This window comes from Ipomoea nil, unplaced genomic scaffold, assembly GCF_001879475.1.
Source record: "Ipomoea nil cultivar Tokyo-kokei standard unplaced genomic scaffold, Asagao_1.1 scaffold1237, whole genome shotgun sequence".
Classification (NCBI taxonomy): domain Eukaryota; kingdom Viridiplantae; phylum Streptophyta; class Magnoliopsida; order Solanales; family Convolvulaceae; genus Ipomoea; species Ipomoea nil.
The window spans coordinates 2095154-2110197 of NW_017617665.1; the positions used below are offsets into that span (position 1 = coordinate 2095154).

The 15044-nt window shown below is 40.2% G+C and overlaps 1 long non-coding RNA gene across 1 annotated transcript in view; it reads right to left on the minus strand.

The window, feature by feature from the left end:
- The window catches only part of LOC109184006, a 54165-nt gene extending 39966 nt beyond the window's left edge, over positions 1-14199 (minus strand). Inside the window, exons 1-2 of the long non-coding RNA XR_002054680.1 lie at positions 14139-14199; positions 13934-14011 (exon numbers count right to left, since the gene is read on the minus strand). This is a non-coding gene — a long non-coding RNA (uncharacterized LOC109184006). The remainder of the gene's footprint in view (positions 1-13933; positions 14012-14138) is intronic.
- Between the last annotated feature and the right edge of the window lie 845 nt (positions 14200-15044).

Sequence of the window (15044 nt, forward strand, 5' to 3'; positions counted from 1 at the left end):
CACCGCAACAAAGAAGATCATACGATATCTGAAAGGCACAATCAATGTTGGATTGTGGTATCCAAAAGGTACAGATTTTACTCTAACAGGTTTTTCAGATGCGGATTTTGCAGGTTGCAAAATAGACAGAAAAAGCACTTCCGGGACATGCCAGTTCTTGGGGGGAAGGCTTGTTTCTTGGTTCAGCAAAAAGTAAAATTCCATCGCAACTAGTACCGCCGAGGCGAATATATTGCTGCAGGAAGTTGTTGTGCGCAAATTTTGTGGATGAAGCAACAATTGAAGGATTACGGAGTTAATTGTGATGACGTTAGTATTTATTGTGATAATACTAGTGCAATCGCTATCACTCACAATCCGATGCTTCACTCAAGAACCAAACATATCGACATTCGACATCACTTTATAAGGGATCACGTTGAAAAGAAAAATCTGAAGATCGAATATATCCCTACGGAAAACCAAGTTGCTAATATTCTCACGAAGCCTTTATGCGAAACGAGATTTTCTACTTAAGGCACGAGTTGGGAATGATCGAAATGAGCTAAGTATCACTGAACTTAACTCTCTAATTAAATTGATACTTGTGCTCAAAATTAATTGTTTTACGTGGATAAATTGTTTTATGTGTTTCTATGCATGTTTTTATTCGAAATATTTATGTGATAAATTGCAATATGTGTTAGGAATTTATTTGTGTATTTGCATGTATTATTTAACGTGAGATCATATGCCATGCAAATTAATTTGATAAATGTGCAATTCGTGATTTATTTGATGTTTTGTTTAAAATTGCATGTTTTAATGTGTTAATCAGTTTTTGAGTATGTGTTCATGTTTCTGTAAATTAACTAACTTGTTTGCATGAACAATTTGCTCTAAAAATGATTTACATGTTTATTTGTTAATATATATGTGCTATGTGCAAAATGTGATTTAATATGTTATTTGTATGTGTGTTTCGTATATATGCAGTATATGTGATATAAATTGCTATAAATGTTTTAGAAATCTAGAAATTAGTATTTTTTTGTTAGTTTCTAAATATTTTGGAATCTGATTAATATGTTTTTATATAAGTTGTTTCTAATTATAAATTAGGAATATGTGTGTTAATTTCCAAATTATATGTATTTTAATTAGGAATGCCGTGTATATGTGTTTAATATTTTGGTATGTGTGATTAATTATTTGTGGAATAATTTTTGCTACTAACGAGATGTTTGAGTGATATTATGTTTGTGGTACATGAATTTGAGAAAGAAATCAAGAGATAAAGGAGGAAAATTTAGAGTTTAATTGGGCATCAAAACCTCCACCCATAAACTCCTACCCTTTCTAAACCTCCACCCAACTAAACCTCCCCATAATCCTCTCCTAAATAAAATCTTTCCAAACAGATTTTACCCTCTCTTTCTCAAATCGACACCCTCATCTCGCCTGTCAGAAATCCACTCTCTTAATCGATCCCACAAACAAATCTCAGAAGATCAGAATCCAAATCCTTCCTAAGTGTCTCTTCAAATCTCCACCCTCTACACCTTACGTGCATTGGGTATTTCTAAAGAGGTGTGAGCATTAAATGCTCTTGTCTGCTCATGATGACATTTTCTCTTTCCTCGTAACACTCTCTATCAGATGACTCATCTACCCTAAACTCACCCAATCGACACACCTCAACCAAAGGGTACAATTGAGAAGTCTCATCTCTTTCTCTTAAATTCGAAAAATCCCTTCGAGTCATCTTCCTCATATAAACCCCTCACTTTTATCTCAAAAACTCTTTCAAGACCTTCAGAATATCAGAAAACTCTATCTCAAATCATCTCTCCTCGATCAATCGATCTGATCATCATGGCCCAATCTGGAAGAAAGCAAATTGATCCTATTTTTGCCCTCTCCCAACAAGTGACGAATGGGATGGTTCTCATCCTGAGTTTTTCAGACTAGGTTCTACCAACAAGGACACGGCCGGAGAAAATTCTTCAAGCTTTAAAAGACTGTGGACTGTTTGGTTTCTTCACCTACAACTACTATGGAACCTTTGAAGAAGATGTAGCCGAATTTTATCTACATGCAGTCGTTGAAAAGGACTCGATAAAATCTAGAGTTGGAGGATCAGAAGTTTCGATCACTGAAGATGACATACACAAGTGCTTCAACTTTCCTGAATCTCAGATAATGCCAGAATCTCACAGCTATGTTGTTCAAAATTTTTGGAATGAGATTCGCGGTCCTACGGCTCCAATTTTCTCTGATGTATCCGCTCATAAGAATGTATTGAAGTTTGAATATGAGATGTTGGTGGACATGATTTACAAGATTCTTGAACACAAACTGGGAAGTACTGAAGATTTGACCGCGTCAACAGTGTGCCTGATGGACGGAATCATGAAAGGAATAAAATTCAAATGGGCAAAATTTATCTACAGGAAGATGGTTATTTTTGTTCATGCTGCCAAACCAATGAAGAAACCTGCTGTAGTGGACCGATTCTATCAAAATGTTGGATATGGTCTCATCATTGGAGAACTGCTAAGGAAGAAGACAATTCCAATGAGAAAACACAAAAATATTGGAATTTACAGAGCTCTCTTCAGAAAATTCAGTCCTAACTTTGGAAAAAGGTCAAGCCAGAGAAGAGGACAAGAAGGTAGGAGTTCTACAAGTTCAAAAACACCTCAAAGTTCCAGACCGAGAAACAGCAAAGCAATCTCAACCTCAAGTAATCAAATGGGATCAAGCAATAGATCAGGAAGAGATCAAGAAGCCATCAGTACGGCTGTGGCAGTTGTTCCGATCAAATATGCCGAACCAAACGTGTTGGCCGAAGGAGTTGATGATACTACAAGAATGGAATTTGCAGGAGTTGATGTGCAAATTTCAAATGATCTACAAAGAAGACTCTCAAGTCAATCTGCAGCCGAAGGAAGTGCAGGACCTTTAGTTTTTGACTCAGCGCTCATTCAAGATGATCCGGAGCTGTTGAAAGAATTGATAATGGTGCAAACTTGGAGAAAATGGAAACTTGAAAGATATCATTCTTTCATGTCAAAAATCACCCCAGATTTGATACGAAGTGAAGATTTTTCCTTGGAATGGTGTGGAACGAACGTGATGCTAGATGCACTTAACATGGATTTAAATCAAGTGTATCACATGAAGCTACACGAAAAGGCAGCCAGACAAAAAGGAAAAGCACCAATAAAAGGAGGCAGTACGGCTCAAGACCGTTTAGCCGAACAAGAGAGACAGAATGAAATTTCACTTCAGTTAGCTCTACAAAGGTCAGTATATGACACATATCATTATCCAGGTAACACATCTCTTGTGGATAATGAAGTTTTTGATGAAAGAACTAAAGGGACGGCACTCATTGATGTACCAATCATAAGCACTGAAAATCATATGGACATACCTGTGAAAGTCCATGATGCTTCTTTATTGATATCTGATTTGACCCCCACATCAATTAATGTGAATCTGGAGTGCAATGAACAACTTGTGGGAGCCAATGAAAAACAAGTGTCAGAAGAAAGAAGAAGAGATATACCAGTGGAAGTTGCAGTAGAAGTTGCTACTGAGAATAGACTGCAAATCACAGAGGAATTATCCAGTGTATTGCCGGTACACCATACCGAGTCTACCATGCCTACCATGGACCCTGTTCTAGAAAATGAAGATTTATTTACAGACAACTACACGAGAACAGAGGTCTTAGAAGAAGAAATTGGTGATCTCAATCAAGAAGTCGAATCACCTGAAGAAGAAGGGATGCAACTTACTGACACAGTTATTCTCACAGATCCGAATAAAAGTCCATTCGGATCCCCTCAAAACATTGTGCAGATGAATGAACAAGAAGATAACATATTCTCATCCTTATTTGCCAAGGTGGCCGAATCCAGTGATGTTGTTTGTCAAAATATTGGAGAAAAATTGGTTGAACAAAACCAAATGCTAGAACAACAACACACGGATACCCGAGTCAATCTGAAAGAATTAATGGAGCATCAAAATTCTTTGAAGACTTAGATTGACAAAGCAGAAAGAATCTTGAAAGGAGAAGTGACGAAAGGCTTACTTGAAGTCATTCAGCTCATGAAGAAGGAACGTGAAGCAGCTGAAAAGATTCACAACGAACGTCACTTGCGACAAATCAAGGCGATTCAAGATCAAGAAAGCCGAATCAACAAACTTGAAGCTGAACTCACAGTTACAACAAATAAGCTTGACAACGTGCAAACCGTTTCCATTGAAACACACAATAGTGTTGAAACTGTGAAGGCAAACCAAGACCGAGATTTTAAGACCCTTGCATTTTTGGTTGATAACGCCAAAAGGCGGGAAGAAATTCTCAGTCACTTGGCTTTGCAACAACAAGAATTTATTCTTGGAAGTCAACAACAGCCAGTAATGTCTACTCAAGGTAGAGGCCGAAGCCGCGGACAATCATCACAAGGACCATCTCAGATTGGTTTTGCTCAGTTCGCGAATCCTAGTCTTGGTACGAGTACATCAAAGGTTGCTGAACAGCGTGGCTGGTTCGAATGCTCTAAAGGTACCGCCACTCAGACAACAATATGAACTAAGGAAAATCTACCAAGCATGATCAAGAAATGGCCTGCAGCCGATCAAGCCCAATGGATCTCGGAAAAGAATAAAGAAGAAGAAGGCAAAAGGAAAAGAACCGAGATGTGGTATGAACTAAGAGATTTCACCGGAAATATGGGCATGAATCTTGGAGAAGAATGAAGCTTCGAAGAATGTGTCTTATGGTGGGAAAACGGAGTTCTTCCGGGCAACAACATCAAAGAAGCTTTTGGACATTACATGGTCGGACAGCTTACAAAGAAATTTCAGAATGCAAAGTTCAAAGATGATTTCTTCAAGCTCAGAGAACATGTCAAGGAAATTTTGAAGAAAGACTTTGGTGTGAAGAAACCCAGAAGGTAATCTGAAAATTCTCTTAAGCTGATATTCTCTATTTTCAAACCTCTGTTGCGTTTTTCTCAAAAAATTCGAAATATATCAATAATAATTTCCCATGATCTGTTTTGAGTCTTTAATTTTATTTGTTTAATGTAATTAGACTTTCGTGAATTAAAAGACAAGAAATATGTCAAACGCACGACAAAATTAAAAATTGATGATGATCAAAATAAAAAATAATTCAAGATGCGTTTAGGAGCTTGTCTAAAAAATTTAATTCACAAGTTTCTTTTGATTGTGTCTAGAAAACCATTTGTTAAACTCTTCTTGGCTTTGTCAAATAAAATTGAGCAAAAAGATTATTTTTCAAAGACTTAAAGCCAATGACTGAGTATAGGTTTTGGCATTATCAAAAGGGGGGAAATTGTTAGGAATAAAGTGTAATGGTTTTAATATGCCAAATTTGTATTTGTAGATCCCCCAATTTTATTTATAGGTCTAGTAGAGTCTTAGACCATGATCGGGAAATTATTTAATTATCAAAAGAGAAAAACAGAGGAAAATGGATGAAAATAGAAGAAGAAGATATAAAGCCGAAAATCAAGAATTTGTCTGGAGAAAATGACAAATTGAAGAAGAAGATGAATGATACAATATTCACGTCGCTACTACTCAAAGAAGATATCCCAGAAGAATTTTCGTGAAAGAAAATTAATATTGGAAGAATACATGAAATTGACTTGGAGATCAAGCATCTATGGAAAGAAAGAAGTACATCAAATGTGATTGGAGATTTAATCAAAAGCTGTACGGACGAAGTGGATGATGCTTGATATATAATCTAAAATGGCTCAAGTTCGAAACTCACCATCAACAATTTTACAAGGTAAAATTTGAGAAGTCAAATTAAATTAATTTGATGGAGTTGGGAGCTAGTTTAAGCTTTGGCGCGCGCGCCAATTACAAGTGGAAATTGGGAAGCAATTTCACTTGGGTGGCAATTGAGATGCAAGATGCAATTGCACTTGGGAGCCAATTCAAAGGAATTGGGAGCCGATTTCATAGAAATTGAAATTGGGAGCTAGTTCGAAGCAATTGAAATTGGGAGCTAGTTCGAAGCAATTGAAATTGGGAGCTAGTTCAGAGAAATTGAAATTGGGAGCAAGTTTCAAATGGAATCAAAGTTGGGAGCCAATGTAGAATTGAAATTGGGAGCCAATTCAAGTTGTAGTATGGGATGGAGCTAGTTCAGAGAAATTGAAATTGGGAGCAAGTTTCAAATGGAATTGAAATTGGGAGCCAATTCAAGTTGTAGTATGGGATGCAATTCAGATTGGGGACCAATTAAAAGAAGACATTGAGGAGCAATTGAATTGAGATGAAATTCAAAGAGAAGTCCAATTTCGAAGTCAACATTGAGAAGTAATTAGAAATTGAAATTGGGAGCAAGTTTCAAATGGAATCAAAGTTGGGAGCCAATGTAGAAATTGAAATTGAGAGCAAGTTTCAAATGGAATCAAAGTTGGGAGCCAATGTAGAATTGAAATTGGGAGCTAATTCAAGTTGTAGTATGGGATGCAATTCAGATTGGGGACCAATTAAAAGAAGACATTGAGGAGCAATTGAATTGAGATGAAATTCAAAGAGAAGTCCAATTTCGAAGTCAACATTGAGAAGTAATTGGAGCACCAGGAGATGTTGGGAGCCAATTGCAAGCCATTCTACACCAAAACTGAGACCCAGAGATACAAGGACCACTTCAGAGCTGATCAGAGAAGCCATTCTACACCAAAACTGAGACCCAGATATTTCTACTCAACGTTAAACATGAAGTTTGGGAGCTCATTTACATGGAGATGAAACTCCATCAACGGCTAGCTTATCTCTTTCTGACATTTTTGCAGAAGATAAGATAAGATCTCTGACAAAAGATACAAGATTTCAAAAATGAGAGCGTCTCTTTCCAACGGACAGATTCTCATTACCAGCTATAAAATGATGAAGATGTGAAGACTTGAAGAAAAAAAGGGGAAGAATGGAGCAGTGAACAAGAGAGCAGAAAATTCGAATCCATCAAGGGATCGAATAGAGCAATTAAGCTTAAAAGAGTAGAGAGCTAAAATTCTAAGAGCTAAAATCTTCAAGTGTGAGAAAAGAACTCAGAGAGCTTCAAAAGAAAAATATTTTGAGAGTTCTTAAACAGAGCGAAGCAGAGCAAAATATCAAGTGCTTTACTTGATATATTCAAAGAGAGAAAACACTCAGAGCTGTCAAGAGAAATCATTCCAGAGTGTTTATCTTCATCAAAGAGACCTGCGCATCATTGAAGATCATCTACAGAGTCTCAGAAGTTGGAAGCAAGACAACACTTGTTTTGGAGCAAAACAAGAGAAGGGAGGAAAGTAGCACGGAGCTGTGAAATCCTGGATTGTCACACGGAGCTGTGAGATCCGAAGCAGCAGTGTCGGAGGCACTGGGCGTGATTGGTGTGGGCTTGGTGATCAAAGCACCAGATCACGGGATACGTTTCTACCGGAGTGTGGAAGACGGGGGGAAAGTAACGCGGAGTCGTGAAATCCTGGGATAGTAGCGCGGCGACGTGAAACCCGAAGCAGCAGTGTGGTGTCACTGGGCGTGATTAGTGCGGGCTTTGTGATCAAAGCACTAGATCACGGAAATTCATTGTATCGTGGAACCAAGGAGTGGTAGATATAGTGAATTGGCTCTTGGAGAAAAGAGCAAGTGGAGTAGGAGGATTACACCACCTCGCGAACCACTATAATTGTCTTGTGTTCTTTACTGCTTTCTTTACATACCGCTCTTTACATATTCGCTCTCACGAAGATATACTGCTCACACAATCTCACACACACTTTATGTTTATTTATTTCCGCTGTGCACCATACTCTAACAATCTAGTTAAGAGTTTTGGTTTATCTCTGTCTTAGCAATTGTTGTGCTGTGCGAAAAAGTTTGAAAGTCTATTCACCCCCCCCCCCCCCCCTCTAGACTTTCACCTTACCTCTTTTGGGACCAACACCCGGGCTAAGGTTTCATCCTTCTCTTCTATCTTGAGGGAAATTCCCGTGGTGATTCAACACTTACTTCTTTAATGCGCCCAAGGTCTTGACCAAGTTGGGTCAACTAAGCCAATCTCTTAGGGCGCACTTCCCAAATTCTTCCCAAAGTCTCTTGGGAGTCGATGGACTTTGGGTTGAATTTCTCTTCTTATTGAATTTCATCTCCTCTTTAGTGGATGAAATTCTTAGTAAGACTTCATGTCTTACCCGAGGTTCGGCATTGTTGTGCCCTTTTGTGTTACTTTTAATGATAAAGGTGTCCTTGTGTGCCCTTTTTCTTTTTAAAGCGCAGTCGGTTACGAAATCTCGTTGTGGGATGACTCGGTGACTTTACGAGTCATCTCATTTCCTTGTGGGTCCTTAATGACCCTTGAAGTCTTGGCGCGAATGTGCTCTTCACCCTTTTGCTTAGCACCATGGACTACGTAGTTCTTGATTCCATACAACTTGTAAGGAGTCCTCTGATTTACTCGAACGATGTCCATGGTTTGGAGGAGTCCCGGTCCATCCTTAGCATTTTGACTTTTAAGGTTTTCGTGGGTTCTTTGCACGAGTTCCCAACTCGCCTCCTTGGTTTGCGCAATCCTTTACGCCAAACATCCCTAGTCGGTTGTATCGTAGGATCCAACTTCAATTACTCGTGTAATGTAATTGATTGTGATTTCCCGATGGTGCCTCGTGCGTCAAGGTCTTTTATGTAGGACACTATGTTTGGGTGGTCCATGGTTCCTTACCCAAGACTCACATTCATCAATCGAGGCACACAAGTGCGCCACAAATCAATAAAATGAGGGGTTAAGAAATCAGCACATTGTACCAGTGGGTGCGAGGTGGGCGGTCGTCCGCCTGCCAAGCTCCTGCCAAGGACCCGCCAAGGTCCCGTTGGGGACCCGCGGGAAAGTGACTAGGAAGAGTCAATTCCTTCGGGAAAGACCCCAAAAATGCACAGATTCATGTCCTGACAAGTCCCATGCCCTTGTGCACAATAAAAGGGACTTGGATACAAAGGATGACCCATCGTACAATGTTTATTGATCCTTAAGCACGAGTTCTAGAGGTAGATATACATATATATATATATATATATATATATATATCTATGTTTTCTTGGTCTGGGTTAAAGGGATGTAAGAAGTGCAAGGGTTAGGTTTCAAAGTCGAGGGACGGATAGGGTCGATGTTTCCAAGGTCGTAATACAGGAAGGAAGGTTGCTACCTTGTACGGGATTGTTTGTAATGAGGGATCAAGAGCGAGGTTTGGAGTGATAGGACGGATTCTTTAACGAAATGGTACTTGGTTGGCAAGGGGAGGGAAAGGGGCTAAGGACTATTGGCTTCGAGTGATTATGCCTGTTTGGGGCATGGTTGTGGTGTACAGCCGAACTGGTGATCCCTTTTCCTTGGCTTCGTTTGATTCTAAGATTTTCGTTTGATCTTCTCTTCCCGTGTCGAAGTCCCCTTTGTCTCTATGGCTTCCAAGGGAATTCTCGTGATGGTTTCCGTGCATGTTCCCCTCGGATGTTCAGGAGTCTGGACCCAGTCGGTTAGTGGGTCAAATCCCTAGGTCTTGACTCCTAATCCTTGCCGAGGGTTCTTAAGGGTCAAGGGGGTTTCGGGTTGGTCTTTCTTTTTCTATTGGGTTTCATCCCTTCCTTGGTGGATGAAATTCTTAGCAAGGCTTTATGTCCTCTTTGAGGTTCGGCCTGTTGCACCTATTTGACAATGTTTTCTGTAGTGAGGGCCCCTGACACTTTGAACGTATTTGTTTGCCTGCTCTTGTCAACGCATGGCATTCTTCGGTGGCGTACGTACCGGCTATGGTTTCTCGTAACGCCTTCACGGTTTTCGTGCAAGGGTGGGATGATACGTATTCGTAACTTCCACCTACTTCGCCGGTTCCTATCTAACAACTTATTCTAATATTGGATTAATGAATGTCGGTTCTTCACGCCCCTGGGCAGGGTAAGGGCTTTATGCTGCTCTACGGTTTTTAGCAGGGTTTCCAAAAGGAGTGGAGATATGAACTTAGAGTAAGGGCGATGATTCCAATGCTCATATCAATTTAGGGTTTCCGAGGGTTTGGGTTAGGTGCAACAAGGGGTGAGCAAGGTCATGACGGTTGTGAATTTGCTCTTACGGTAATTAAGGATTCGGGGTGGGAGTTTTCAACAAATAGGGGTATCAAGATGCTGGGGTTTCAGGGCGGATGATATTTTAAACTGGGGTGGTGGGGTCGCAAGGTGTCGCGATATACTTACCTTGCACCCAAGGATTCGACTAATGGTGTCGTTCATCCGCTACTTTAATCAGTGTTCTAGTTCTCTTTCCTGTTTGTTGTAGCCGCAACCTGGGTTTGCCGAGATAAAGCAACTTGTCGGAAGGTGCATGCCATTTGTCTGAATCGGGGGTTATCGTGGTTAACCCTGGGTTGGTGAGTATTGCAGTCCGTCCCTTTTAGCAGTCCTGACGTCTTGATGCAACGTCTTTTCACCGCCTCTCCTTAGTAGTCATCCAAATCTTCCTTTTCTTTGGTCACGGTCCTTGTCAAGTCCTTTGACGGGAGTTAGGATGAGGCGATTTATCGGGTAAGTGTACGTTACCCAGTTGTGGAAGTAAACATATCTATTCTCACCCTTACCTGGTGTGGTAAGCGTAGGGGGAGGTTCCTTTAAGTTAGAGAGGGATGAAGTGAGGGAAGGTTATGTGTAGGTTTCACAATCTCACTGCGCGTCCTAAGATTCCTGAATCCTATGTTCCTAAGTACCTAGAGTTCAAGCCTAGTGTCCTAAAGTCCGGTCTTAAGAGTCTTATCCTAGGGTCAAACTTAGGCTCTGATACCAACTGTAACACCCCAGATTTTCAAGACATTTAAAACTTATAATAAAGGTAGAATCTTATTAAATTCCAAGATATAAATACAAGCGTTCGGGGTGCTATGCCACACCTGGGCTAGAGAACCCAAGTGCACAGGCTAACTAACTAATATCCTCAAAGCGTGAATACGTAAACGTGGCACGCAGGCCAAAAGGGAAACTATCTACTTCTAAGTTCTAGCGCACTCCAGTGACTTAATCTTCTGTGCCTGAAAGCCAAATATATCTGTTCAGCGAGAGATGCTGGTAACCCACTCCAACGCGTTGAAATACAATACATATAGAGATATATATAGATATACGAAAACCATTTTGAGCATGAAGATATATCCTACGAACTCTAGCTTTTAAAACCGGGAATGACTCGACAGATAAGGCCAGACACAAGCAACAGTTATAACGAGCATATGCAATTCACAACAGATAAGGTAGATAAGGCAAGGCATAACAATGATCATAACCCAACATGAACAATCCCCAATATAAATCTCATAGTCACATCCCCCAAGACACTCGTAATCACAACTCGTCCATGTCACAACACATAACACACTTTGTTGGCGCCACAGGACCAATCGTATGCCCATACATGAGGGTCAGCGCATATAGCTCTGACACGGCCCCGCAGCACCCTGCCCCGTATCGCAACACGGAGGGGTCGATCGCAACCAACCGATGAACCGCAGCTCATCATAGTGTTTGATCGCAACCAAACAGTGGACCACAACCCAAGAGAATGTCATCTGACCGCAGCCAGGAAAAAGGACGAATCGCAGCTCGTATAGAAACGTTTGATCGCAACCAAACGGTGGACCGCAGCTCAAGAGTATCAATCTGACCGCAGCCAGCTTCTGAACCGCAGCTCAGGATAACCAATCCGATCGCAACCGAATTGGGGTAACACACACATAACACATAGCAAGCACATGCAACCCACATTACACATTAGGAAGGGGGAGAAAACGTATAACAAAACCTATGCGTGATCCATCACTTACTAAGAATAGTCCTAAGGGGTTCATACTTCTTCCACCTAGGTCAACGGGATACCAATTCAACTAGCATGCAATATAATAGACTCATAAACCTACGAACGGTACCCGAAACATCAAACTAGACATAGGCACGATAAACGGAGTCCGTTGGGACACCACGGGGAACGGGGAACATCAAACGGGGAAGCCGGGATCCCAAGTTGGGCGAATTTCCAGTGGGTAGCCGGTGGGTGGGGGGGGCCACCCGCCGGCTGCCCGTCGGACTCACTGTTCCGGGCAGCGGGTCGCCGGCGGGCAGCTGCCCGCCCGCCGGCTGCCCGCTGCCGGATATACTATTTCCGGCCGTGGGTAGGTGGCGGGTCCCCACCCCCCCACCTACCCCCCACTGACTCTTATCACATAATTTTGCCCCGGGAACCGTTGTGGAACCCGAAACCATGCTTAGACACTTTACAACGCAATTAACGACAACACGTAGATAATTAACGGATCAAATGCGAGAAACGAACGGCACATAACCTATTATGCTTTTCTAAACATAATCAACACCCAAACATGCGATTTCCCCACCCGATAAACCAAGAATAATATCATACGATACAACCTAGGGTTCTAATCACTTTTATATCAACAAGAATACGGTTCGTCTTCTAATTACAAGATTCGGTAAGAATAACGCATAAGCATCAAGAACAACACACAATTATCAAGAACATCACATAATCATCAAGAATTCCAAATAATCATCAAGATCCCCATGTAAGCATCAAGAACACCATAATTATCAAGAATCTCCCAACATCAAGATTATCAAGATTCCTCATGGAATCATTATATCAATCATTAATAATAATCATCACCAATCATTAATACACAATAATATGGGGAAACCCTAAGGGGGAATCATAACTATGAAAATAGGTTTTGTTGAGACATGGGTTACCTCTTAGCCTTAATTAATTCCTTGGCTATGAAGGATCTTTCTTTAAGCTTTCTTGATTTCTTGATTTCTCCTAGGGGAATTCTTGGAACTCTTTGGGTGGTGAGAGATTAATGTGGTGGGGATTCTAGGTGCCTCCTAAGTTCCCTATTTATATATTTAAGACTCCTAGTTAGGGCCTGAATGGTATGGGTTTACTAATTCTATTCCTTATAGGGCTAGGGCTTGTTTTAGGGATAAGGGTCCATGGTCCATAGTGGACCATATTAATTAAAGAGAATCCTAATCCTAATCTGAATAGTAAAAGGCCTACTTCTTTTATTCCTAATAGGCTTAAGACTCTTATTCGGGCAAGGGTCCACGGTTCATGGTGGACCTCACTATTTAATTAAAGGTAACCCTAACATAATTAAATCATATTTAATTATTATTAACGGGATTAATTAAATAATTAATCCGGGATTGAAGGTCGTAACACGGGGTGTTACAAGCTTCATGCATTAAATGCTCCATTAATGAGGTTGTACCATGTAGCCGTTGAAGGTATGGAAAGCATTAGGGTTTTGTCCTTTAGCTCCAGGAGTTGGTACATCTTCATTTAATGCTCCTTGGCAAACGTGTCCCACAAGTTGAGGTCCTTAATTTCCTAGGATGTTGTCAAATCAGACAGAGAGAACATTCTTCTTGTTGTTGAAGGTAAGAATGCTTGGAGAGAATCGTCCTTAATAAATCTGTCCTTTCGAGGTAGTTGACAACTCCTTATTAGTTCTCGTTGCTGTTCTTTCGTCTTGGAGACCCTATCAACTAGACATAACTCATTTCGTGTGTTTGTCTAGCTTAACACGAATTACAGGGGAGTTATATATGGCAACTCTCGTCTAGGACGAAAGTAACGATTGAAAAAGCTAATAGTTAGGGGTCTACTTTCTACATTACATTGGTATCATCAAAATCCTAATACAATGTTCCTAACACCACGAGAGTGTGGGAACAACCTCTCAAAGTGAGGGAACTCTTTGGGATTGAGGATTCACCCTCTTGGGAACTAAAAAAAAAAAAATAAAATAAAAATAAAAATAAAAATAAAATGAATGAATGAGCCATAACTTCTAACCTCAAAATTCGCCTTTTCAACATCTTCTATACACTCTACTATATTTTCAGGCCCCTGCCCCTGCCCTTGGACTTTGATCTATGCATCATCAAGTAATGCAAAATACAGAAAACAATAAATTGTTAAATAGTAACACAATTTGCAAAAAAATAAATAAATAAATAAATAAATAAAAATAAACAAGTCAGAGCTGTTTGCTTCTAACCTCAAAATTTTCTTTTCCAAAATTCTTCTTTAGCTTCTCTTGGATATCTTTGGCAGAAGCGATAATGGAAAGGCGATTACACCTAACCAAATCTATTGACTTCAAGCAGAAAATTTGTCCAAAACTGCTTGGAATCTCTTCCAAACAATTACACGATCTTAGACTTATGCGTTCAAGAAGGGGGAAAGAATATTCGACAATCTCCAACCGCTTGAGTATTTTATCTTCACGGAGAAAGAAGTTCAATTCATCAAATTCTCCTTCACATACTCTCCACACTTCTTCATGGAACACATTTTCCAGCTTCAGCACCATAAGACATTTCAACCTCCCAATTACCTTTAAATCCCACCCAGAAACATGAGACCCACTCAATCTCAGCTTCTTCAGTTGTAAAGGAAACATGCATCTTTCTGGAAGGGTTACAAAACTACTGCCAATACAAACTGAAATTGTTAAACTCTCAAGCCCATCTAAATAGTCCAATTTATCCAAAGTGATGGGCTCCACCTCTTCTTTACAGAATATTTTCAGTTTTTTCATGTTTGGAAAACTAGAATACACTTCCTTTCTGCAATGAGTTGGACCTACCCAAGATAATGTTTGCAAATTCTCTTTTACCATGCTTGGAGGATTGACAGCATAGCAAGTGCCAAGTTCAAGATGCCTTAACTGTGGTGACTCCCAAATTGTTGATGGCAAATGGAGAATAGGTGCTCCAACTTGTGATTCACTATCACTACCGGAAACAATAAGTGTCTGCAAATTCACATTACTTGACACAACATCACTCAGACCCTCAAACCATTGTGTTACCGATAAATATCTTAAAAATATCAAATCCCCCAATTGATGCATTGGCAATCTTTGGAGGAATGAAGATTGAACAAATGCCAAAACTCTTAA